The 25,024-nt window shown below is 40.4% G+C and overlaps 1 pseudogene; it reads left to right on the plus strand.

Moving 5' to 3' along the window:
* The first annotated feature begins 1,865 nt into the window (after window positions 1-1,865).
* Window positions 1,866-2,963, plus strand: LOC130834407 (adenosine 5'-monophosphoramidase HINT1-like; annotated as a pseudogene).
* Window positions 2,964-25,024: the final 22,061 nt, after the last annotated feature.

The raw sequence follows: 25,024 nt of genomic DNA on the forward strand, positions 1-25,024 counted from the left end.
GAGGTAACTAGGTCGTGAGGGTAGATCCCTCAAGAATGGAATTAGTACCCATATAAAAGAGAACACCCTCTCCCCATCCTCTATGTGAGGACATAGCGATAAAATGGCCAGCAACCCAGAAGAGGTTCCTCACTGGAATCTGACCACACTGGCACCCTGAGCTGGGACTTTCAGCCTCCAGAACTGTGAGCGGTACATTTATATTGTTACATAACAGCTATGCTTATATACAAGTCCATGGCTCTGTGTTATAACAGCCCGAACAGACTAAGATACTTGATTTTTCTGTTGTAACATTTTCCCGTGATTTACAAATCTTTCCTCACTCTTCTCACACTGGCTTCATCTTCTCTTCCCTGAAAAAGACAACGCTTTACCCATCTGGGCCAAGGAAAAAAAAACCAGGACACTTTAAAAATGGAAAATAAAGGGAAAGACAGGTAAAACATCAGTTTGTAGCTGTGAGTGACCTGGATCGTATTGGATTTCTCTCCTTTCTTGTCTTGTACTGCCATTTCTACTTCTGCCAGGCAGTATCTTCTGTTGGGTCAGGAGGCCAAGCTGGATATGTCTTCTGGGCTGTCTGGAAGCACAACCCGTGCCCAGGCTGGTAGCGTCTATCAGCGTGGCGGCCTCTGTGTTTCACCCCGGCGTCCCTGGGCCTCCTGCCTGCAGTGAGGAAGCAACAGACGCAGCCGGGCTCCCGCGGGTGAGTGCCACAAATCAAATTGTCATTCCTTTCATAAACCTGACCCAGGCAGTGACTCCCACGAGACAGCCATTTTCCAGGAGAGCTTTTTCTATTCTGACAAAACCTATGAGGCAGCTATTTTGTGAAGAGATTGAATTTAGCTTTCCCATCAGGAAGAAAACTTTCAAAATTATACTCTAGGCAGTGTTGATGCCAGAGCCAGCTCACAGGAGACTTGCAGGGAGTCCATTCTCATTTCTGCTGCTGCTCAGCTGGGCCGCCTTGGAAAAACATTTTGACCTCTCTGGGCCTTGGCTTTCCTGTTTGTAAAGTGAGAGTTGATCTAGTATCAGATATGACAACATGGAGGCCTGCGATCTGAATTCAGTCTGCACATGTATGTTATTTATTCTGAGGACTTTTTCTTTTGGTTAAAACAAAAATTTTAATGCCTTCCTTTGAGACAGTTGCCCATGAGTCTCTCAGTCTCCCAACCCATCTTGGCTTAAATTGAGTTTTACACATTTACCTTAATATTGAGTCACTGGGGGGCATTTCACTGTTCAACCCCTGGACTATGACCTTAAAGTTTATTCCTGATTGTAATAGCTTATGATTCCCCCATGCTAAGTCATCTGCAAATGAACGAAACAAGGAGAGGTGAGTTAACATTTCGTGCATTTGTTCATCTAGACTCTAAATTCTAGAGAACTAATGACTGTTCCCATGTCACACGCCCTCATGTTTCCATGCATGGTGGTCCTTTTCAGCAATAACACTGTCTTGGATAAGTGTGTGTGACTCGATGCCCCACGTAAGAGGAGAACATGAGGGCTGGTGGCTGAGCAAGGCGAGTCAGTGTTTTCAACGGTTTTGGACTTGCAGCAAAGAGACTCCGGTAGATGGCAGGGTGGCGAACCCCCGCAGCGTCCCTTTGTGCAGAGCTTTGGTAGTGTGACTCTGTGGCATGTCCCACTGAGGTAGAGTTCATTTCCCTACCCCTTGGATCTGGGCCAGCTGGTGACTTTCTGTGGGCCATAGAATGTGGCAGAAGTGACCTTATGCCAGTTCCGCGTCTCGGCCTCAGGGGGCCTGGCGTACTTCCCTTCATTGTCTCAGAACCCTGACAGCTGTCGTATGAACAAGGCCTGGTTAGCTTCATGGAAAATGAGAGATGTGTAGCCCACGTTACCCCAGCCAACAGCCTGCCAACCTACTTGGCCAGCAGGTGAGTGCACCTGCACACATGAGCCTGGCAGACACTAGAAGAACCTCCCCAGCTGAGGATAACTAGGGGTCGTGTTAAGCACTAAGTTTTGGGGTGGTTTGTTATGCAGCAGAAGCTGGCACAGACCCATGTGCTCAATTCAGTGCAACACACACTGAACAAGTGGCACATGAGAACACAGGTGAGTAAGATGCTGTCTCTATCCCCAAGGAAGGTACAGTTTAGCTGAAAACAAGAAAACGGGACAGATACTGAGAGGGGAAGTGATATGGCAGATGTCATAATGAGGGTGCAATCGAAGCTTTGGAGTTTAGAGGAGTGGAGAAGACAGTAAAGAAGGTGCCCTTTGAAGACATTAGATATAGATATTAGATGATGTGTAGAATTTACACAGGTGCAGATGGGAGATGCGTGTTATTTACGAGGAGGGGTAGCTGGATAATAGCAATAATACAGATTCACAGAAATGAGAAGCAAGAACAATTTCAGCAAGTGTTGACTGCGTTCCTGCTTTCCTATTTGTGAAGCCACAAAGACACACGTGATATAAACCTGAAACTTAAATGGCTCATGATCCAATTGGAAAGACAAGAGACAGCTACATGATACAAATGATAAAGTAAGACACAAGGCTTCTCCCAGAGCCACCACATGGGAGGGCAGCTGTGATGGTAAATGAGTTTGCAAGGCTCAGGTTGTCCAGCCCGATGACAATATGATCTTTGGGAAGATTACCTGCCAGGAAATCCCAGCCGAAATCATTTTTTGAGGATGACTAGTATCTTGTTTCTCATCATATTTCTCTCAGGCACCAACACATCTTCTGGTGATACCTAAGAAACATATTTCTTAGATTTGTGGAGCGGAAGGTGATGATAAAAGTTTTCTTGGCTATTTAATGATTGTCAGCAAGAAATGTTCTGCTCATCTGGGCCTGAAGAAGGGTTAGAGAACAGTAGTGAAGGAAGGCTCAGATGCAGGATAGTCTGTCGTTTTCATCCCCATGTTCCTGGTGGTCAGCAGATGAATTGGCTTCCTGGCTAAACATGCCTTTGGGTTAATTTTTCCTTCTTTAGGCGGTAATTAGGTTTGCAAGTTCCAATACGTTAAACAGTACACTTATTTTTTGCTTGTGTATGGAGAGATTGAGGAAATAATTAAAAAGAAAAACCCATTCATAATAAAGTATATTCCTGCATGGTTTATAGTTTAGAAAAAAGACATGAATTAAATGACAACGTACAAGTAGCCGATCCCTCTGTCAAGGCTACGAGACACCCTAGAAATAAGGTTCAATGTTTTCCAGAGCGTTTTCCATAGGACCTCAATCATGTAAGATGCTTCACGGTCCAATAAGTTTAGGAAATGTCACATACTCTAAACTGCTCGTGGAGATTAATTTTTCATTTTAACGTATGAAGATGATGAGAAGCTCCTATTTTAAAAAGACCAGTGTTTCTTGAGGGACAACTAAAAGATCTCAGCAAAACTTTGATCTCATCTGATCTTTTCCTTTGTCAGGAGAAGGAACCAGTTTGTGGCTAAGTGATTTACCTCAAGTCTCAACCCAGTTATTTCTAAAGATGAATAGGACCCAGTTCCCCTTGTGAGATTCTCAGTCAGGGGTTTTCTTTCTTGGACTTCTGTTTGCCTCACACAAGGTGATCAGAGTACAATGAATCCACAAGCAGGAGCAAAACTGAGCCTTGCAAGTAAGAACCGTGGGGAGGCTCCCTGACGGTGGTGGAACTTGGGATGGGTATTGAGCGACAGGGAGGGTTCGGACAGGCCAAAAGAAGCAGAGGGCCGTCCAGAGAGTGCACAGAACATTCCTGATGGGACTCACTCTCACTGCTGCACCCTCCCACCCCTACTTTTTTTCCCTTTTTATTTTAATAGACTTTATTTTTTAAAGGTTTAGTTTCAAGGCAAAATTGAGTGGACTGTACAGAGATTCCCTGAAAGCCCCCTGACCCGCGCCCCCCCCCCCCCACAGCGTCCCCTACTGTCAACATCCAGCCCCACGATGGTACATTGGCTAAAATTAATGAGCCTACACTGACACATCATAGTCACCCAGGGTCTATAGTTTACCTTTGGTGTCGTATATTCGGTGGGTTTACACAAATTTATGATGATGTATATCCACCATCATGGTATCATACAGAATACATCCCTCTTTGTATTTGCCATAACAGATAAAATCAAAATATAAAAGCAAAATACTTCCACTCTACAAATAAAGCAAAATCGAATTGGGGAAAGAACCAAGTTGCATTAGAAATGCAGTTTTATAAATCATTTGAGTTTAGGGTTTTTTTGTAGCAGTCCATTCATGCTGTGATATTATGAATTGTATCCAATAACATGATAGGTTAGGGTTCCCTTCTCTCTGTTCTCTCTTATTCTCGTGTATGTTATCAGTAGCTATTCCTGTCCTCTGCATATGACTTTGCGTTCAGAGTGTATTAATTCAGCCAAGATTGAAAAATAAGCCAGAAGCTTTTTAGGAAATTGCTGGGGCAGGGTAGTGAAGAAAGATTTGTTTCAAGTATTAATTACACAATGCTGTGAAGATGCAGTGCGGAGGTCATGTAGAAGCAGAAGAATTGCACAGAGCATCGGAATAGAGTGATTAGATGTCTGAACAAATGACGGGAGTTGCCCAGGCCGGATCCCCGTTAGACCTGACGTGTTCTCCGTCTCCAGCATGACAAATGGGCCTTCTGTTCACCCCTGGGTACTCACGCAAAGCCAGGAGAACTCACTTAGGAGTGAAGGAGGAAAAGAGGGGTCACGAAGCGAAGAAAAGTTAGCTTAGGTTTGAGGGCAAAAGGGCCTTCCCTAAAGCATTTTGATGATTTTCTTGCTCCTTCATTGATTCGCAATAACTGGATGTGAACTCAGTGCTGGGTTGACTGCTCTGGAGAAAGCACTTTTTTCCCCTTGGCCTCCGAACAGGCATAATGCAGAACTTCTCAGAGATGTTCTCTCTCCATGTTACTCTTCCATTTTCTTCTGCCTTCGGGTTCAAGAGCGGTAGCTTCTCTGCCTTGGGTTTCCTTCCCTGTAATTTGACAGATGCACGTTTTTACAGGCAAGATTATCTTCCTCTCTGATTTAAATCTGTCAGCCCTGCTTCCAGAGCTCTGCCTGCCCGTGGGAGAGACACATTGGTGTAGCAGGTGTAAGCGATGTCCTTTTGTGGCCAATCTCTCTTCTCTATACATTTTTCACGTGATCGTGAAAAACAGATACAAAGGTCTCAGAGACTTCAGTTTCATCTTTTGAAGCCTCGGGTTTAACTTGCAAAACTTTGTTAGTCTAAATCTTACAGTTGGCATCCACCTGGGCATGGCAGTCTGTTTCTCCAACCAGAGTTCATATCACCTCTAAAAACACCTGCTGCTCTCTCTCTGGGCTACCTCCTACTCCTTCCCCTCCTCACCTAAAAAAGCAAACTGCTTCTTGCTTGTGGGCACAACAGCAACATAAGTGAACTTCATTGGGATTGGTGTTCAACCTCCACAGCGCACAGCTCAGGCTGACTGATTTATAGACACTCTGCTCACAGTGGCTGTCCTGGGGCCAATAAAGACTTTTAAAGGAGGGGATTATGGAGAAGGAATGGGCCAGCCATTTCCACGAGAATTTCTCTGTACTCCAGCGAGGGTCTGAGTTTCACAGGATGGCAGGCTCAGCTGCAAACTGCAGCTTGCTAGACTGTAGAGTGTACGGTTCCCCAGGTGGGGCTGGAAGGGGCTGGGGGGGAGCAGTTTGACAGAGAGGTTATAAGGCACTGGGGGAGGGAGACATATGCCTGTCTTCCAGGAGCACAGAGTCTATTCCAGATAAAAAGTTAGGACAAAAGAGAGAGGGTGGAAAGAACTTCAAGTCACTAAAATGGTATATGATAAATGAGTGTCATGGGCAACAATTGTGAACAAATTTAGAGAGAAAAAAATTATTTCTTTCCAGAAGGTTCTGGAAAGGTTTCAGAAGGAAAGTAGAATATGATTTGGAGTCCAAAAGAATCCGCATCACATCAACTTAAAAATTATAATAAATATAAATTTTTATGCAAAAATCCCCCAATAAAACAAAATTATCACCCTATCATGGAACCAAAACAACGAGTCTTATATTCCCTTTCAATCTGGGATTATGTATTTCACAGTGCAAACAATTATGTAATGTGCTTTTTTCTCACGTTTTTTCCTATACATATTTTGAACATAGTTTATCGACATTGAGGGAGGTGTCCTGAAAACGGCAGTGTATAGTAGAACAATCAAATTGTTGTTCTGTTTTAGTTTCTGTGACTTTCCCAGTTTTAGCACTGAAATTCCCGCATCTGGGACCTCCCTGCCCCACCCACCCAGCCTCAACCAACCAGGACTGTTGGTTATCCTATAAAACGACCCTGACTTCATGGAAATTACAATGTGGTGGAGACAGGACTGTAAGCCTGTAATTTTATGTGCACTGAATGTTACAAGGGAAGTGCAGGGGTTATATAATGACCTGGGCCTGGTTAGGCACCTTGAGGAAGTTGTATTTCATGAAGTACAAAGAAGAGTTAGGGAAAGAACCCCTTTCAATAATGCTACACCTGGAGGCACACCCACTATGGGAAGTGAAATTATGTTATCAAAGTTGTTTTTGACCCTTAAAGCAAAATCCTAGGAGAGGGCTTCCTAGGTGGCGCAGTGGTTAAGAATCCACCTGCCAATACAGGGGACACGGATTCGATTCCTGCTCCAGAAAGATCCCATGTGCCGCAGAGCAACTAAGCCTGTGTGCCACAGCTATTGAGCCTGCGCTTTAGAGCCTGTGAGCCACAACTACTGAGCCCATGAGCTGCAACTACCGAAGCCCACGTGCCTAGAGCCCGTGCTCCACAACAAGAGAAGCCACGGCAATGAGGAGCCTGCGCACCACAGTGAAGAGTAGCCCCCACTCATGGCAACTAAAAGAAAGCCCATGCACAGCAAAGACCCAACACAACCAATAAAATAAATAAATTAATTAATTAAAAAAACAAAAACAAACAAACAAACAAAAATCCTAGGAGAACACGGGGTTGATCGTCATGCTTAGATACGCTAGGGGAGGTCTGTCCACACATGCTTCTGCATCTTAGTAGAACAGCGTATTAGTTTTATTATTCTGTAATGATAAGGTTCGTTCATTTGTGTTATCCATGTTGTAAGAAATTTTTCAATTTTTCAATTATTGAACTTCAGGTTGAATGCTGACTTATGATCACAGTTTATATAGATGGTTTTATATATTTCTGATCTTTTTTCATGTTCTTTATAGTGACACACTATTTATTTCCTCTCTGAAAAATTTGAAACACATGACCTCTATCTTCTCTTTGCCCTACCATGCTTAAGAAATGATGGCAGTCGTAAAGAATGCCCCTTCTGACCTTAAAATGACTCTGTAAGGACAAACTGGTGGAGGTCACTGCATCTCCACAGGCCTGAATGAATACTTTATTTATGTTCCATGCAGACTGTCCCGCATTTTATTGATGTGCTGTTTTTCAGATATGTTAATAATGTTGATTAAGCTACTGCTTTCTTTTGTAGTCAAACTTTGATTAGATTTTTTCCCAGGTTTTTGTTTTGCTTTTGGCGTTGGAAATATTCTACAAGGAAATTGCTTTCTGAAACATTTGAAAGTCAGACATTACAATTTTACTGGTGAAGCTGTTAGAGATTGCGGGGTATCTTACTGGTTCCCCTATGTTTTAAATATATTTTATTGATATTCTCTTCCCACCCATCCCCTGCCTCACTCCTCAAAGAGGATTTTATGTGGTCAGTGCCTCCCTAGGCTTCCATCAAGGTGCAAACCCCTGCTCTGGAATAATGCGATTAGCCCCAATGGGAAGCTTGGAAGTAGAGGTCTTCCCTGACCCCAGGAGCTGTCATAATGCACCGTTTATTTCTCAATGAAGAATAAAAAGAAAATAGAGTTTTTAGTTCAGGGGAGAGAGAAATTTTGGGGTACTCCAAGAATGATCAGTGGAGGAAGAGCCTTGATCTGGGTTTTGAAAACTAAGGAGAGTGGAGCTCCCAGCAGAAACTGCTGTTTTCCTCATCGGCATATCATCATGAATAATGATAAGGCACAGTGGTATTTTATTTTGCTACTGTGTTTCATATACTACTTGGCGCTTCACATCAAGCCAACTGACCCTTTAAAAGAAGGTTTCAGAATTTCTTCAGACAAGCATCTCCTAACCTGGATAACAGTAACCTGAGGTGAAAGGTTTGCTTCTCTACTTTCGTTCAAGCTCATGAGTGTGTAGTCAGGCTGGCCACTGTGCCACTCACACATCTGCTTCTTCTAAGGAGCGGAGGATACACAGTGTCCTCTCAGGCAGACAAATGATGGGCCGTGGAACTGTAGCAGGGAGCTGAGGAACAGGGACGAAGACCCCCCTGATAGAGGATACCTGATGAGGTTACGGATCTCCTTGCAAAATACCCAGTCAGGCACAAATACAGCTTTACTGCTGCATAAAATAATACATCATAAAGAAGAATGTGCTAAATTTTTCCCAAATTAAATTTTCATCAATACCCATGGCTTCTGAAGAATAAAGTGCAGCTAAGACAGACATTTATTTTGTGAAGGCTTAAAATAAAATCTCAACTGAGGAAAAAAAAATAATTAAAAAAATGCAAGTTTAATGTCTAAGACGACATACAGTATGTAATTAAACTCAACTTTATCAGCTCCAGCATTCATTAATGAATTCTAAGCCTGAGGAGCTATGAAGTTAAGCGGCAATCAATAATCCATTACAATTGTGACACAAACTCTGAACCTAATTACCAGCAACAGAATAGTTGTGGCCGGTTTAAAAAGATAGTCGTATTAGTAGAGGTGAGCAAAGGTATGTGGGGGTTAATCAGCATTGGCTCCTATTTCACCAAACCTATACCTTAATTCTTCCTTTATAACACTATCGAGGAAAAATGCTAATGAGAGCTGTTCATTAGCCTTTCCTGTTCTTCCTGACCTTGAACTCCACATGTGTTCTTTCTGAAAACTTTGCTTTTCAAGTGCTCTGAAGAGTGGATCATTTAATTTTATGGTATTTTACAAGATTTCCACTGAATGTTTCTGGTTCTCAGCAGCCTTGTGAATTGCCTTCACCATCCTTTGTTTTAATGCTCTTTAATTTACTCTGATGGAAAATCGTGCTTCCCAGGCATTTTCACTTGGATCTTTGGAGTGTCACCGTCATTGAACACTATGTTGATTCTTCTGTATGCCTGCTCTGCTAGAACAGATTTGAAAGAACCAAATTATGTACACACTACTGCCCTATGTTACTGATGTTACCTGCTCTCTCACTATGAGTTCCACAGAAGCAAACCCTGAGATAGGATTTGACGTAAATCATTTATTTGGGTGGTAAAGAGAACACCAGCAAGGACTGCAGAAGACAGTGAAGCAGCCCATAAAGAATGGTATTCATCAAGCCAGATTTTCTATGGGCCATGGAGTTTAATCCTACGGGGGAAATTCTGGAGGCCAGGAAAGAATACACCCCTCAGGGTTCTCTACCTAACAGGCTGAGAAGCTGGGTATTTACACGCCAGCTCTTGTCAGTCATTGGTTGAGGACTGATCCAAGGGTGCATTAATTCCCTGGTCTGCCACTTGGACGGCAAAGGGTGCTCAAGAGCTAAGAGAATGCCCTCGGTGTTGGTAGGTGGAAGTCAGGCCGTGTGCACTGACATGGAGACGGCAGAGGATGTGGAGAAGGTACCCAAAGCTTCTGCTCCCTCCACCATTGGTGGGGCTTCTGCCCACACCTCCTTAAGAACTTGAGGTCTGGAGGGCCTTGATTAGACTCTTACATTCCGAGCAATCCTTGTTGTCCTGGCAGACATTTTAGGTTTACACTGGGTATTAGGAGCTGGGGAGGTGGGCTTGGGGGGTTAGCTACAGAAGTACAACAGGAGACATCTTGGCAGGAGAGGAAGCTAAACATCTCAAGATGAGAAGGGGAGGGAAGAAGAACCATAGTGGCTGTTTCTTGAAGATTTTCCAGACAGTTATCACCAGAGACAGAAAGAATTACACGAACAGATCGTTTGCCAACTTCTTGCAGCCCCCAAAGGCTCAAAATCAGGTAATAGCCTAGGATCAGACTGGGAGAGGTGTGCAAGATTGTGTGTGTGTGTGAGTGATCATGTATGAGCCAGAGAGTGTGTGATAACGTGTACATATGCTGGGAGAGGCACGCACAAGACTGCGAATCAGAGATTGTCTTGTTCAGGTTTTGCATGAGGCACAACACCCTAATGCAACCCATGGTTCCCCACTTGTCTTTGTCTTAAAACACTATTCTTCAGATTTATTTTCAAAACCACGACTTGTCTCTCAAGACCAAGAGACTCTGAGTAAATAGTATTAATTTAATGAAGAAGCAGAAGGACATCTTAATGGAATTCAGCTGATTATCTTGAACATAACCCAGGAAGCTTTTCTGTGATCTCGGTTTTCTCTTGAAGAGTGTTATTTTGGGGAGCAAAATCAGCATGTGTGAGGTTGGACTTCCAGACTGAGTAAGAGTGAGAAAAATCAGAGTTAGCTCTTTAGCAAGGATTGTTCAGTCATCTCTCTCTGGGGTTGTTCGGGTGCCTGTCAGTGCTTACGGTGGCAAGTGCTGCAATATGTATGTTTACCTGTGTGACTTAGATTTGGCCATCTGTGTGTTACATTCTACATATGCGTACAAACGGAATCCCATGAACATTTTAGAATCTGAAAGATTCTTTTGCTTTGATTGAATTCTCATCCAAAGCATTTTCCCACTTATTTTCTACTTCTCAAGGACCATTAGTAAACCTTAAAATGATTTTATATACAGTAGTCCTGTGGATGCTAATTAGAAAATCATCGGCTTTGGTAGTCTTTTGGAATCTCCCAGGAAATTAGCATAATTGGCTATTTCTTGCATCCTGAAGTTTCACACAGTTGATGAAGGACACATTCATCTTGCATTGATCCTTCTTCACTCCCCCACCCCCCCATTCTTTGTCCCTAATGGGTATTCAGTAAATCTTGGTTGAAATAAATGTGTCTTCTAAATCTTTCGAAGTCAGTCCTTAAGTCCTCTGTCCAGTTAACACTCTGGAATATTTCAAAGCAGTTGAACTGTCTGTTCACCAGTCCCTTTCAGCTGCAATGCCCTATAAATCCCACTGTAACCTCAGCTTATTGAGTCCATATGGGAGTAGGTAGAATGATATTAACCTAAGCCAAGAGTGGGCTTTGGGATTAGATTTGCTTTGAATTTGGAATCTGTTGTACCTGAGGGTACATGTCCACTAAGCCTTAGCATGTTCCTCCTGAGGGGGCCCAGGATATATGGTTGTGACTTTGCCTTGATTTTCTTCCCTAATTAGCACTCAGTTCTTCACTAGAACTGCAACTTATTTAGGATCCATCTTACTCAGCTGGAGTCTTGATACCTTGCTTAAATCATGCTAATTCCTTCTCCAGGAGGCTGAATCATATGCAATTAACTTAAGCCACCATCCATAGTTCTTCTATGAATGCATTTAGACCAGAACTATTCTTTCACCACATACTGGACCTAAGGAATTTGACGTCACTTACATCTATGACTGTGAATCATGCTGATTGCATTTGATCACCTCAGTTTTCTATTTTCCTTAGCCATTCAAACATCTACCTATCCAATTATTTATTCATTGATCCTCTAACCCTTCTGTGAGGATGACTCTGCCCCAGGCACAATTTCAAAAGAGATTCTGTCTTTTGGACCTGCATTTTGGATTGTCCACTACTATACCAAGAGATGGTTCTATACATGGTCACTTTCCCCCATCCCTTGATTTTCACCCATACCCAGCCTCTCCTCCTTATCAGCCCATCACAGAAATCCTTACTTGTTCTGTATCCAAGCCTACCCATCTCACAAGGGCTCAACTAACTTTAGTCTTTATATAGTCCATCTACTCTTGCCATGAAGAGGAAAGTTAGAAACTTACACTCAACTAAAAGTAACTCGGTGCTTATTTTGCCTTTGTGAAATATGCTTGTTGAGCTGAGAATATGCTTGCTATGCTGAGAAAAACAGAAAAACAGGATGACCTAACAATCCAATGTAACTTTAAGATGTTTTGCTAAAAAATGGAATGTTCTGCACCTGCTCTTGTAAGTTTCTGTTTGGGAACTTCCATGCTCTGTAAACACGTGCACTATAAAAGTAAAGCTCACCCTGAGCTCAGGGCCCAGAACTTTGGAGTGTTAGCTCATCTGGGGCCACCGGCTTAATAAACCTGAGTTCTCCAACTCTCCGAGTATGGTGCTTGGTTTCTCGACGGACCGATTTCTGCAACAGCCAAGTACATCCTATTGTTTCTTTACAGTTTATATGGCAGTTAGGGTTAAAAATTGATTTTATATCCTGAAAGGAAGAATAAAATCATGTAAGTTAATTAACTGGACACATATTTGTTGATTACCTAGCATGTCTCAGGCACAGTGGGATACAGCAAATAAGACAGACAAGACCTCTAGTCTCAGGAAGGTTATGATCTAGCAAGGGAAGCACTCATTTTTCTAGGACAGTCAGTCCCTCATTATTCCCAGATTCCATATTTGTAAATTCACCGGCTCACTAAAATTTATTTGTGACCCCCAAATCAAGCCTCACAAGACTTCCGTGGTCATTTGCAGACAGGCACAGAGTATCAAAGAATTCGAATTGCCCAACCCCTATGATTCCAGCTGAGAGTAAACAAAAAAGCACTGCCTTCTTGTTTCAGTTTACATGCCGTAAGCAAGTATCCTTTTCGTGGTAGACTGAGTGCCATGTTTTTTGTATTTTTGTTGGTGAGTTTCCTGTTTAAAATGTCCCACCCCAAGTTACAGCTGTCTAGTGTTCCTAAGCACAAGGAGGCTGTGCTGTGCTTTACTGAGAAAATACCTGTGCTAGATCAGCTTCATTCACTGTGATTATAGTGCTGCTGGCTCTGATTTCAGTGCTAATGAATCAACAATATATATTATAAAAGGTGCTTTAAACAGACACACACATAAGCAAGCTTATGGATTGAGCAGCTGACAAAAATGTAGTGACCAAAGATTCACGGGAACATAACCTGTGTTTCTCCAGGTGCAGTGCTTCAGTATTCACTAATTTAGTGTTCATGGTGACGTTATAGAACATAAGTACTGTGAATAACCCACTATAATTTAATGAAAACCTCTTTAATTGCTTATATGATAAGTATTACAAAAATCAATGGTACTCCATACCATGAGAGTGTATAATAGAGGGACTTCATCAGCGAGGGTAGGAAAGGCTTTCCTGAGGAAGTTATATTTTAGCTATGACATGAAAGAGATTAGCTGAGTCCAGAGTGGGAGGAAGGGCACTTCAGATAGAAGGAACAGCTTGTGCAAGCCCATGATGTAGAAAAGAGTGCGCTCCGTTTGAGGTATAAAAGAAGGCCACTGTGAGTGGATGATTGTGTGTATGAGGGAGAGAGTGATGAAAAATAAAGCTGTAAACATCGATAGGGCCTTGTGGGCTAGGTTAAGGATTTGAGCTTTACTGAACAGCAAGGAAAAGATGCTTTCTGCTCTAGGAAGAATGGATTAAAGACAAAGTGGAAATGGGGTGACCATTAAGAGTCTGTTTTGGGAGTCCAGAAAGGGGATGATGATGGCTTGAACTAAGTTGTGAGAGTAGAATTAGGGAGAAGATATATCAAAGGATACATAGAGATAGATTTATAAGAGATATCAGAGGTAAAAATGACAACATTCAGTGACCAAGGAGACATGGAGGGATGAGGTTAAAGGAGGGTAATCATGGTAGGATCATCTGGGTAGATGATTTCTGAAAGGGGGAACTCTGCAGGAAGAACACGGAGAATGTAGTAAATTTTGTTCCCAGTGATGGCCATCATAAGATCTCCCACTTTGTCTGCTTTTTTGCAGTCTGACCTTACCACTGCCACTTAAGAGGTAGGACTTATTTCCCCTCCCCTTGAATCTAGGCTGGTTTCCTGACCCACTTTGTCTAGTAGAACAAAGTGAAAGTGATGCTGCGTAGCTTCTGAGACCAGACCTTAAGAGAATCACAGCTTCTGCCTTCATCTCTTGGAATACTTCTTCTTGGAATCCAGGTGCCATCTGCAAGGAAGCCCAAGCAGCTACACAGAGAAGCTCACATGGAGGAGAACCAGGACCATGGCTGATCACCCCAGCTGACTTTCAGCAAGTGGCCGGCATCAGCTGCTAGCCATGTGAGTTTTAGACCTTCCAGCAGTTGCTCCATATGGAGCAGAAGAATATCCAGATAACTTCCAGAATCATGAGGAAAAAAATTTACTCTTTTAAATGTTCCAGTTTTGGAGTGATTCATTATACAGCATAGATATCCAAAACAGAGATAGATAGGAATTCAGTTTGGGGAATGTCCATGAGATGCTGGAAGATTCAGGTGAAGATGGCTATCAGGCAGCTGGTTACAAAGCCTGGAGCTGAGAAGTGACATCTTGGTTAGAGATATAACTTTGGGAGTTGCTAGCATATAAATGGTGTTTTAGCCATGGAAGTTGATAAAACAAACAAACAAAAAACTGGTGATAAGATAGAGTGAAAAAAAAATGGAATAAGGACTAGGCTTTGAAGAAATCTAACATTTAATGGTCATGAATGGAGAATGTGCCCTCAATGGAGATTAAGAAGAAGAAGCCAGAGAGTTTTCTTGGTATCACAGAAGCCAAGACAAGAAAGAGACTACCTCCAGAGAGTGTGCTCAATGGTAGTTTCAAAAGATAATGAAAAGCTACATTAAATGAGTTCAAAAAGTATCCGTTATTGATTTTGAAGCAAGGTGGTCATTGATGAGTCATCTAATTTCCAGAGCCCTATGATTGACTTCTCACTGATAATATTTTTACTTTAACCATTTTAGGTATGGTAGCTGACATTGCACTCTTAAGTGTATGCAAGGCATTGTACTGGGTTCTTCATATACTGTGTCATCTCTAACCATTATAACAACAATATTTATTTTTGAAACAACTGAAGCTTAAGGAAAGTGAATGAGCTTCCCAAATTATTCAGCTAGTAGGTAGCTACATGGCCTCTGTTCCCTTCTCCATGCCCCCATCTCTACCCCCATCCCCATCATATTACTGCTCCAAGTCTACTGAAGGAAAGAAAGCCACATATGCAAGTTAGACACAATTGTGTTCATAATGAGAAGAAAAGTAGCTGATACTGAGATATTATTGTTAATTATTTTAGGTATAATAATGGCCACTTTCACGGGTTTTTTAGAGCCTCTATCTTTTAGAGGTAAAAGATGAAATATTTACAGATGAAATTTTATTTCTTGCATATGCTTCAAAATAATCTGGTTGACGGGGAAGTAGATAGGTGTAGATGAAATTAGATTGGCCGTCGGTTGATACTTGTTGAGGCTGTGTGGTGAGTAAAAAGGGAGCCATCATACCAACCTTTGTGCTTTTCTGCAGTTTGAAAATTTTTAACAGCAAGTTAAAAAAATAAGTGTCTCCATGAAGTTCTGAGGTCTTCACAGTGAATAAAAATGCATAGGCTTTGTAATAGCTATTTTGGTTCTTAGAGCTTTATTTCTGGTGTTTTCTCTGTAGTGTTGTGGATAGCTCGAGGTGCTAGATAAATGGCCCTGGACATAGAAAGAACTATTTATTAAGAACTCTATAAAATCTGCAAAAAGAAAAAATGGACCTCAAATTTTAATTTACCAAATCATTGCTAAATGTGACATTCGCCATCACTCTATAAGCTTAGTAGCATTTGTGAGATGACAGTTAATTAGCCGGATGGCTTTATAAAATGCATGTTGCTTTTAATTGCTGTGGCCCACTTTCCTTGTTTAATACAAAATTGGAAGCTCTTAAATGCATCAGAAATCTTTCTGGATTTGCTGTTGCATGGTTCCACAGGCATTTTCCCCCAGAGACATGGTAATTTTGCAACTTTTAAATATTCAGTACAACTTTAATTACAAATAGTTCTCTTTCAAAAGCGATAGCCAGACTCTTGGCACAAACCACCTCTTGTTATATGGGTAAGGATGACAGCATAATGACTGATGATTTGTGTTAGATTCCCTCATTTCTCTTAATTAGAATTTTCTCTGCATTATCATGCTTTGTAACTAATCAGCTCATTCCTGACAATGGTTAATGTGATTGGGAATGGTTTTAACTTTGTACTTCATCTGGGAAAACAAGACCAGACAGCCTGTGTGGTAACCTGTGCGGGTGGAGGAAGAAATCTACCCCAACTCCTTCTAATTTTTCTATTCTACTTGGGCTGGTTGGGATATGAGGACAGGTAGAGAAAGAGTTCTGTGCTCTTAGAAATGGAGGAATAGATACAGAGGGAGAAAGGATGCAGCCTTGGGGTAGAAGGCAATGAGAAGGTTAAAGAAGGTGACCATATGGAGGCATAAATCAGTAGCTACCTGTGCAACAAAGCTGACCCTGGACATCTGGTTCATGACTCACCAGTTATTTATTGAGTACCTGCTGTGAGCACAGCCCTGCCGTGGCTACTGTGGGGAAACACAAAAGACTCCAGAGACCTTTTTCTTGCCTTCAGTTCTACTTAGAGGCAGGCCATCTACAATTTAATATCCTCCTTGAAGGCAAAGACTCAGTCTCTTTGGTTTGCCCCTGTATCCCATTACCTAGTTCCAGGTATAGCTCACAGTCATTAACTTTAATAAATGTTTTGCTAAGAAATGGATGGATGAGTGGATAGTTATGAGCCCATTTACACAATGTCAAAATAACCCACTTCAAACTAAATATGTAAACATTGATGGGATAGTCACAGAATATAGGAATGATCAGAGGAGGATGAGGTTCTATAAGCAGATGTCAGGCTTCTGGAAAGCCTGCCTTGGAGCCCATTCCTCCTGCATCCCAAGACAGGATCAAGTAAGATGAAGACTATAGGGGTTAAACTGCCTAGCCCCGCCCCCTCCGCCCCCCCATGGAACATTTGTGACAGCAGAACTTCTAGGAATTGTCCCTCAGGTAGGTGAGAGAGTGTCTGGTAGTTATAAGGTGAGAGACTTTCAGCTCTCAAAGGTTGCACAGAAACTCATGGGAAAGGAAACCATGTAGCTTTATCAGAATCCCAGGTGAGCTGGATGCAGGATATTGGTGGATCTCAAGACTTTTTTGACTTTGTGTTGTGGCCAGTCCTGCGCCTCTTGAAGCATAAGGAGACAATGTCCCAGAGGTCAGTGTTTATGGTGTTGTGCAAAAAGGGATTTCTGAGCCTTATACACATGACTTGATGGGAGACCCATGGCCCTGTTGCTGCAACATTCTGGAAGACTCAAAAAAGATACTATGCTTTGCCTTCAACTCATAGATTGCTCCCCGTCAACAAAATAAGGATTTGGGGAAGGGTTTGAAAATGTAATTTTTGTTTTGAATCCTCCTGTAGATTCAGCAAAATACCTGACCTGAAACAAATATTTGGATCATTTTGTGGGGTTCCTTTATCTATAAATTCACATCATCTTTGTCCTTCAAAGTAGTGACATATATGAAGTAACATCATTCAACTAGAGAATTTATGATGGACTCTCCCTTCCCCCTTCCCACGTGCAGACATCGGGGAACTTCCTTTTTCTTTCTCTTCCAGAGAACCTGTGAAGGTTTTGCTAAGTGGAGCATATTGATTAATTGCCATCACGTGGCCAGACCTCTGCTTAGGAGACAATATCATTGTTGTAGACTCAATTAGGTCCCCCAAAATTCATATGGCAAATCCCTGATCCCCAATGTATCTGTGTTTGGAAACAGGGCTTTTATGGAGATGATTATGTTAAATGAGATCGTAAGGGTGGGAACCTAATCCGATAGAACCGGTGTCTTTATAAGAAGAGGAAGAGATACCAGGGATGCACATGCAATGAGGAAAGACCATGTGAAGACATATCAAGATAGCAGCATCTGCAACCCAAAGGGAAAAGTTTCACCAGAAACCGACCTTAACGGCACCCAGATCTTGGACTTTCAGTCTCCAGAAATGTGAGAAAATACATTTCTGTTGTTTAAGCCACTTCATCTGTGGTATTATGTTATGGCAACCCTAGCAGACTAATACAGTCATCTAAAAGTTAATAAATAAAGCATGGCTTCAGTTCTCAATGAAGTTAAGTTCCGTTGATGAGAAAGGACTAATGTACATAAAACAGAGAAGATACACTGCTATACTGAGTAATTCTGCCCATAATATAATAAAAATAATAACCTATTTTCATGGTTAACTTTCTGTGTGATCATGTCAACTTTATGTTTGATCTTTGTTATGGGTTCAATTGTGTCCCCTCCCCCAAAAGGATATGTTAAATTCTTAACTCCTAGTACCTCAGAATGTGACCTTATTTGGAAATAGGGTCTTACAGAGGAAGCTGTGTTAAAATGAGGTCATTAGGGTGGACCCTAATCCCTTATAACATATCTCCTTATAAAAAAGGGAAATTTGGACATAAAGACAGACATGCACAGAGGGAAGACAATGTGAAGACTCATAGGAAAAAGGAGCCATGTGGCTGGAGTGATGCATCTACAAGCCCAAGAAGACCAAGCATTGCAGACACACACCAGAACCTGGAAGAGGCGAGGAAGGGTCCTCGCTCACAGCCGGCAGAGAGAGCACGGCCCTGCTGACGCGTGGCTTTCAGACGTCTAGCCCCCAGAACTGTGAGGCAATAAACGGCTGCCAGGTTTTGGTTCTGGCAGCCCTAGGAAATCAACACCACCCTGTTCTCAGAGCTAGACAGAGGGCAGTTTAACAGGATGGCTTCTCAGTCGCTAATCCACACGCAGTTGTAAACTCTCACTGGAATCATTTAGAAATTATAGAACCAGCTACTTCAGGTTTCCTCACATAGGGTGAAATGTCCCTGCTGGAGCCATAAGGTGTCACTAATGGAAAGAAGAAAATAATAATAATTTAAAACATCACTTGCTATCACCCAACTAATGCTGTTGAGTATTTTTGCGATGTACACACGATTTGCATGGTGACTTCCTGTAAAGCAGATACTGTTATTATCTCATTTTACAGCTGAGGAAATGAGAGTCAGAGAAATTAAATGATTTGCTTGACTTGCCCTTAGTCACACAGCTGGTAAATCGCAGAGCTGGCATTCAAACTAAGGTTTCCTAGAGCTAGCTATTGAAAGGTGAAAGGATTTGGTAAATAAAGAGGAGAGTAGGAAGTAAACACAATTATTTCCACTAGAGATATTTTCAGGTGTACATAAAAGAGAGAGGGGAAAGTGTGACTGGGGAATGAGAAGCCTAACATAACAGGATTGGAGTAGGCAAAAATTGAAGGTGGCTCTTCAGTTCCATACAAGATCAACTTTTCCCCACCCTTAGGATTTCATGCTTCCAAGAGTAGATGAAGAAAAGATAAACAAACAATGGAACTTGACCTAAATTCATTTAGTTAGCCCTTGTAACGTGAAATTCTCTGTCGTCTTGCTTCTTCTCTACCTCCTCATCTCTTGAGATTCTGTCTGGTGTGGGGAGCTAGGGAGACTGTCGATCATATTTACATAGAAGAATCTAAGCAAATAATGGGCATTTTCTCCAGAGTTATGTTGTAGTTTACAAACAGGTGATAATATCCATTATCTTTAAATACTCCATTCATAAATCACTGTGCTGTAGTAATAATAATAATAATAATAATAATAATAGTAATAAAACATGGTAAAGCAAAACAATAACTGCAAACTTAATGCATATGTTTGGATGGGAAGACCATCTGCTTTCCTGTAATTCCAAATTATAGAATAGTTAACAAGAAATGTAGTTTTGTAGGAAAAGTCTGCAAACAAATATGGGCCAAATACAAATGTAAGGATTTGCTTAAGAGATAAGAGCAATTTGTGGTTAATAAAGCAGAGAGAGGGTGCAGCATTGCATACAAAAAACTCTCATTTGTAACTGGAAGATTTGATTTTGGTTCTGCTGCTATTGTGTCTTTGGGGTGTCTCTTTACCTCCCAGGGCCTCACTGTTCTCATCTACAAAATGAGTAGCTTTCATTAAAAATCACAAGTTCCTCTTAAGCTTTCAATCCTGCCTTGTCATGTATAGAACCCAGTGCTTCTCAAGTGCCTAAAGGTACTTCCAATTATCTTTAATATTTGAACCTCATTAAGGTGGGGAATATCTTCTCCAAGCATTATGCTTTGGCCTGATCCAATTAGAATGACAATAAATGCAAATCACTGGTGTATGAATGAGGAAAATGTTACCATAGTTGAGCATACAAGCAGGCCTGGGTGGTTACACTAATACAATCTTTCTCTCCTCAGGACCTGCTTGCACCATGTTGATAATTTATTCCTTGGCAAATGATTGTGTGTCTTAGATTCTGAACCTAGCTGCTTATAGTTGTACCAGTATACAAGCAATAGCCAATTGCTTGAATTATCACCCCAAATAGAGAATATTTATCGAAGTCACTGCAATCTTCTGGATTTCACATATTATTTACGTGGAGTTCCTTCCATATATCATTTAGATATAAAGCAGATAATGACACCATTCATAATTTTGGGGGAAAAGTGTAATGTTTCTCTCTTCTAATTAATCTATTCATTTAGGAGAGAAGTTCTGTCCTCATACTCTCCCTCATTATTTGTCCCCAAATTAGGAGGAATAAATAATCTGATCAAAACTGGGGACATTCATTGAGCTACACTTTCTAGGGGACAGGAGGACCAAATTAAAAAGGCAACCCCGGACCATCTGTTGTGTTGTGCACTGCATTCTGTTGGTGACAATGTTTGGGGCAGGCCCTTGTCTTCCATTCCTCTGGCTGGGTGGGGGAACACATCCCTTCTGCAGATCTAGCTATCCTCACACAGGTTGACCCCAAGATTCAAGTTTCTGAAGGAAATAAGAGGTGCTCACTTACCTCAATTCCAAGTTACAGTCACCAAAACCATTTACCAGAATCCCCTGCATTTGAGAGTCATTGGGTGCCTGCCCAGCCATGGGTAAAGCTGATGTGTTAGATCAGTTTCTTGCATCCATTAGTTAGGACCCTGGTTAGGAGGAGGAGGGGAGTCTTGGCCCCTTCCCAACTTCCAGCATTGTTGTGTGTCAGCATGGTAGACAAGAGCTTGCAAACTCCTAACTCTTCATCTGATTCAATCTGCCTCTTCAGAAAGCCTCTCTATCCCAGTTTTCAAGACACATCTGTGTGTGTATATATATGCTTGTATTTTAAAGTAATCCTGTTTTAACTAGCATAGCTGTTACTTTTATGTTTTATTATAAAACAGTGCTTCAGCTGTCAGCATGCTGTTCTCCCTCCATATGTTTTCCCTGTGTCTTCTGACACTGCCTTTCCCAGGGCCCAGAGGAAGCAGAGGGAGTCTGTGGTTTGCCTGAAGGGCTGCCTCTGGGTCACAGTACAATTCTGAAGAGCTGTGTCTTCTCACTAACTGTTTTGAAACTCCTTTTTGCTGAGTCAGGAAGATCCTCCCCTATGGCTGTCAGCCTCTGCTTTGGGGCATGGAACTTAGTTCTTAAACCCCAGTCTAACCCAGTGCTGAAATTGCCGTTGCTGCCATTTTATTGTTGCAGATGGGAACATAGACAGTGTTTTAGAATTTTATATCTTCTAATGGCAAAAGTTAACATGTTCCTTTGGGCTTGTAAAAATCCCATACATTTATATGTGCTTTATGGTTCACAAGATGTTTTCATATCTATTTTCTCCATTGAGGTTTACAGCATTAAATACTTGCTCAATACTTATTATCCACATACCAATTAGAGTGGTGACAAATCAGCCAGGTGTTATTTAAATGCTCACTGTATGCTGGGCATTAGGAATTTGAAGGTGAGTTTATTATTATTGCTATGAATATTGATAGTGGTATTTATTTATTTATGTATGTGTGTATTTATTTAGTGTTTTGTTCCATTTTATAGATGAAGTTACAGTCGAAGAGAAATTGGGTGAATTATCTTAGGTCACCCAGATAGTAAACAGTGGAGTGAAGTTCTCAAACCTACATATTTTCCTTTCAGTTTTAGTATGGTCCTTGTATACACCATTATAACTTATCCCTCAGTTAGGTTCTTCTAACTTAGCACTTTTCTTTTGAAAGATTTGTGTGTGTGTGTGTGTGTGTGTGTGTGATTTAGCTCAAAGGCTAGCAGAATAAGCAACTATTTACTGAGTGTCTGATAGACCCTCGGTATTAATCATTAATGCTAGGTTGGTGTCAGAAATAAGAAGGACTGTCCTGAAAAAATATAGATTTAAAGAATTCAGAGTAAAGAGATACAAAAAACAGGTAGGTAGACCTCAATGAGAAAACAGAGGTATAGCACAGAAATAGGCTTTGGTGAGAATAACCAATACACACACAAATGGCAAATAAATATATAAAAGAGTTCAGTTTCTAATAATAAAAAATCTTAAAAATCTTAACAAAAGATTATTTTTCATCTATTAAAGTGAAAATTATTTGGCAGAATTTTTAAAACAATAATGTTTAGTGGCATTGTGTTCAAGAGATGGTCACAAAAATAGGTCTGGGAATTGGGGGTGGAGAAATAAGATAAGCTATTACACCTTTTTACTGCTACACAAGAAGGAGTATGAGTTAATATGACCATCCTAGAGGATGTCAATAGCAATCAAAAGTCATAAAAATATCCATGACCTTTGACCCAGTCACTTGATTTCTAGAAGTGCAAGGAAGTAGAGATGTATACAAATAATAACCTATAGGTATATGTATTACATTACTATTTATTTTTAACAAAAATCAGAAAACTTCTAATGTTTAATAATGACTAAACTGTGATATATATGCATATGCAAGTGATCATATATGCAAATGATCAACTGTTTTGTAATCATCAATGTATTTTCAAAGAGTATCTCATAAAATGGGGAAATGATCAAAATATGTTAGAGGAGAACAAAACAGAATCCATGAACATATATGTGAATGAAATATGGAGTTAAAAAAACTACCACACTGTTAGTAATGGCTATGTGTGGGAGATAGAACTTAAGGTCATTTCAGTGTTATTATTTATACTTTTTCATATTTTCAAAATTGTCTATAAAGAGAATGTCTCAGTTACACTTTTAGAAATGAATATTTATTATTTTTAATAATATTTTATTATTTAATTAAAAGGAATATTTTATGTATCCAAACCCAGAAGCTAGTTAATTGCAGAGTCAGCTAGTCAATAATTTCATTTCTCTGAGTGCTTCCCTTGCTTAATAATATAATTTTACAAATTTCTGCTTAAGATGTGCCATTTGATAGTTGTTAAATAGTATTTTTGATGTTTTAATTGGTATTTCATTAATATTAATAACATTAAACATAGTTTATGACATTTATTGGTCATTAATGTTTCTACTAATGATTTTGCATACTAAACTATGATTGTTATACATCCTATTCCATTCGTTTATTTGGCTATTCTTGTGCCACTACCATGTATTAATTCTATAATATTTCATTTTATAATATGTCTTAATATCTAGTAGGGTAGGTCAGTTTTAAAAATTGAGCTATAACTCAGTAACTAACACCGTATTATCATTAGTTTCAGATATACAGCATGATTCAATACTTGTATACACTGTGAAATGAGCACCACAATAAATCTAGTTATCTGTCATCTTACATAGTTAACAAAACATTTTTTTCTTGTGATGAGAATTTTAAGATTTACTCTCTTAAAAACTTTCAAATATGCAACACACATGTTATTAACTACAGTCAGCACACTGTACATTACATCCTCATAACTTATTATATAGCTGGAAGTTTGTATCTTTTGATCTGCATCAGCCACTTTATCCATCCCTCACCTCTGCCTCTGGCAACTATATACAAATGTGTTCTCTGTATATATATGTTTTGGGGGGATTTCATATATAAGTGAGATCATATGGTATTTGTCTGTTTCTGACTTCTTTCACTTAGCATAATACCCTGGAGGTCCCTTCCTATTGCTACAAATGGCAAGATTTCATTCATTTTTTATGGCTGAATAATATTCCATTGTATATGTATACTACAGTTTCTTTATCCATTCATCCATTGATGAACACTTAGGTTATTTCCAGATCTTGGCTATTGTAAATAATAATGTAATGAACATGGGGGTTGCTTATATGTTTTTTAAAGTGTTTTCACTTTCTTCAGATAAATACCAAGAACTGGAGTTGCTGGATCATGTAGTAGTTCTATTTTTAATTTTTTTGAGGAAACTCCATATGGTTTTCTATAGTGGCTGAACCATTTTATATTCCCACCAATAGTGCACAAGCATTTCCTTTGCTCCATGTCCTCTCCAACACTTGTTATTTCTAGTCTTTTTGCTAATAGCTACTTTAACAGGTATGAGGTGATATCTCCTTGTGGATTTGATTTGCATTTCCCTGATGATTAGTGATGTTGAGCATCTTTTCATGTGCCTATTTGTTATCTGTATGTCTTCTCTGGAAAAAATTTCTATTCATATCCTCTGCCCATTGTGTAGTTGGATTGCTTTTTTGCTGTTGAGTTGTGCAAGTTCTTTGTATATCTTGGCTATTGATGTGTTGTCAGATATATGACTTGCAAACATTTTCTCCCCTTTTATAGGTTAACTTTTCATTTTGTTTATGGTTCGCTTTGCTGTGCAGAAGGCTTTTAGTTTAATGTAATCCCACTTGTTTATTTTGCCAAGACCAAGACCATTGGCAAGGAGCTTACTGTCTGTTTTCTTCCAGGAGTTTTATGGTTTCAGGTGTTAGGTTCAAGTCTTTAATTCATTTTAAGTTAATTTTTGTGTATGATATAACAGAGTGCTCCAGTTTCATTCTTTTGCATATGGCTATCTAGTTTTCCCAACATCATGTATCAAAGAGACTGACCTTGCCCCATTGTATATTCTTGGCTCCTTTGTTGTAATTGAATTGACTATGTAGGCATGGGTTTATTTCTGAGATTTGTATTCTTTTC

This window comes from Hippopotamus amphibius, chromosome 13 (assembly GCF_030028045.1).
Source record: "Hippopotamus amphibius kiboko isolate mHipAmp2 chromosome 13, mHipAmp2.hap2, whole genome shotgun sequence".
Taxonomy (NCBI): Eukaryota; Metazoa; Chordata; class Mammalia; order Artiodactyla; family Hippopotamidae; genus Hippopotamus; species Hippopotamus amphibius.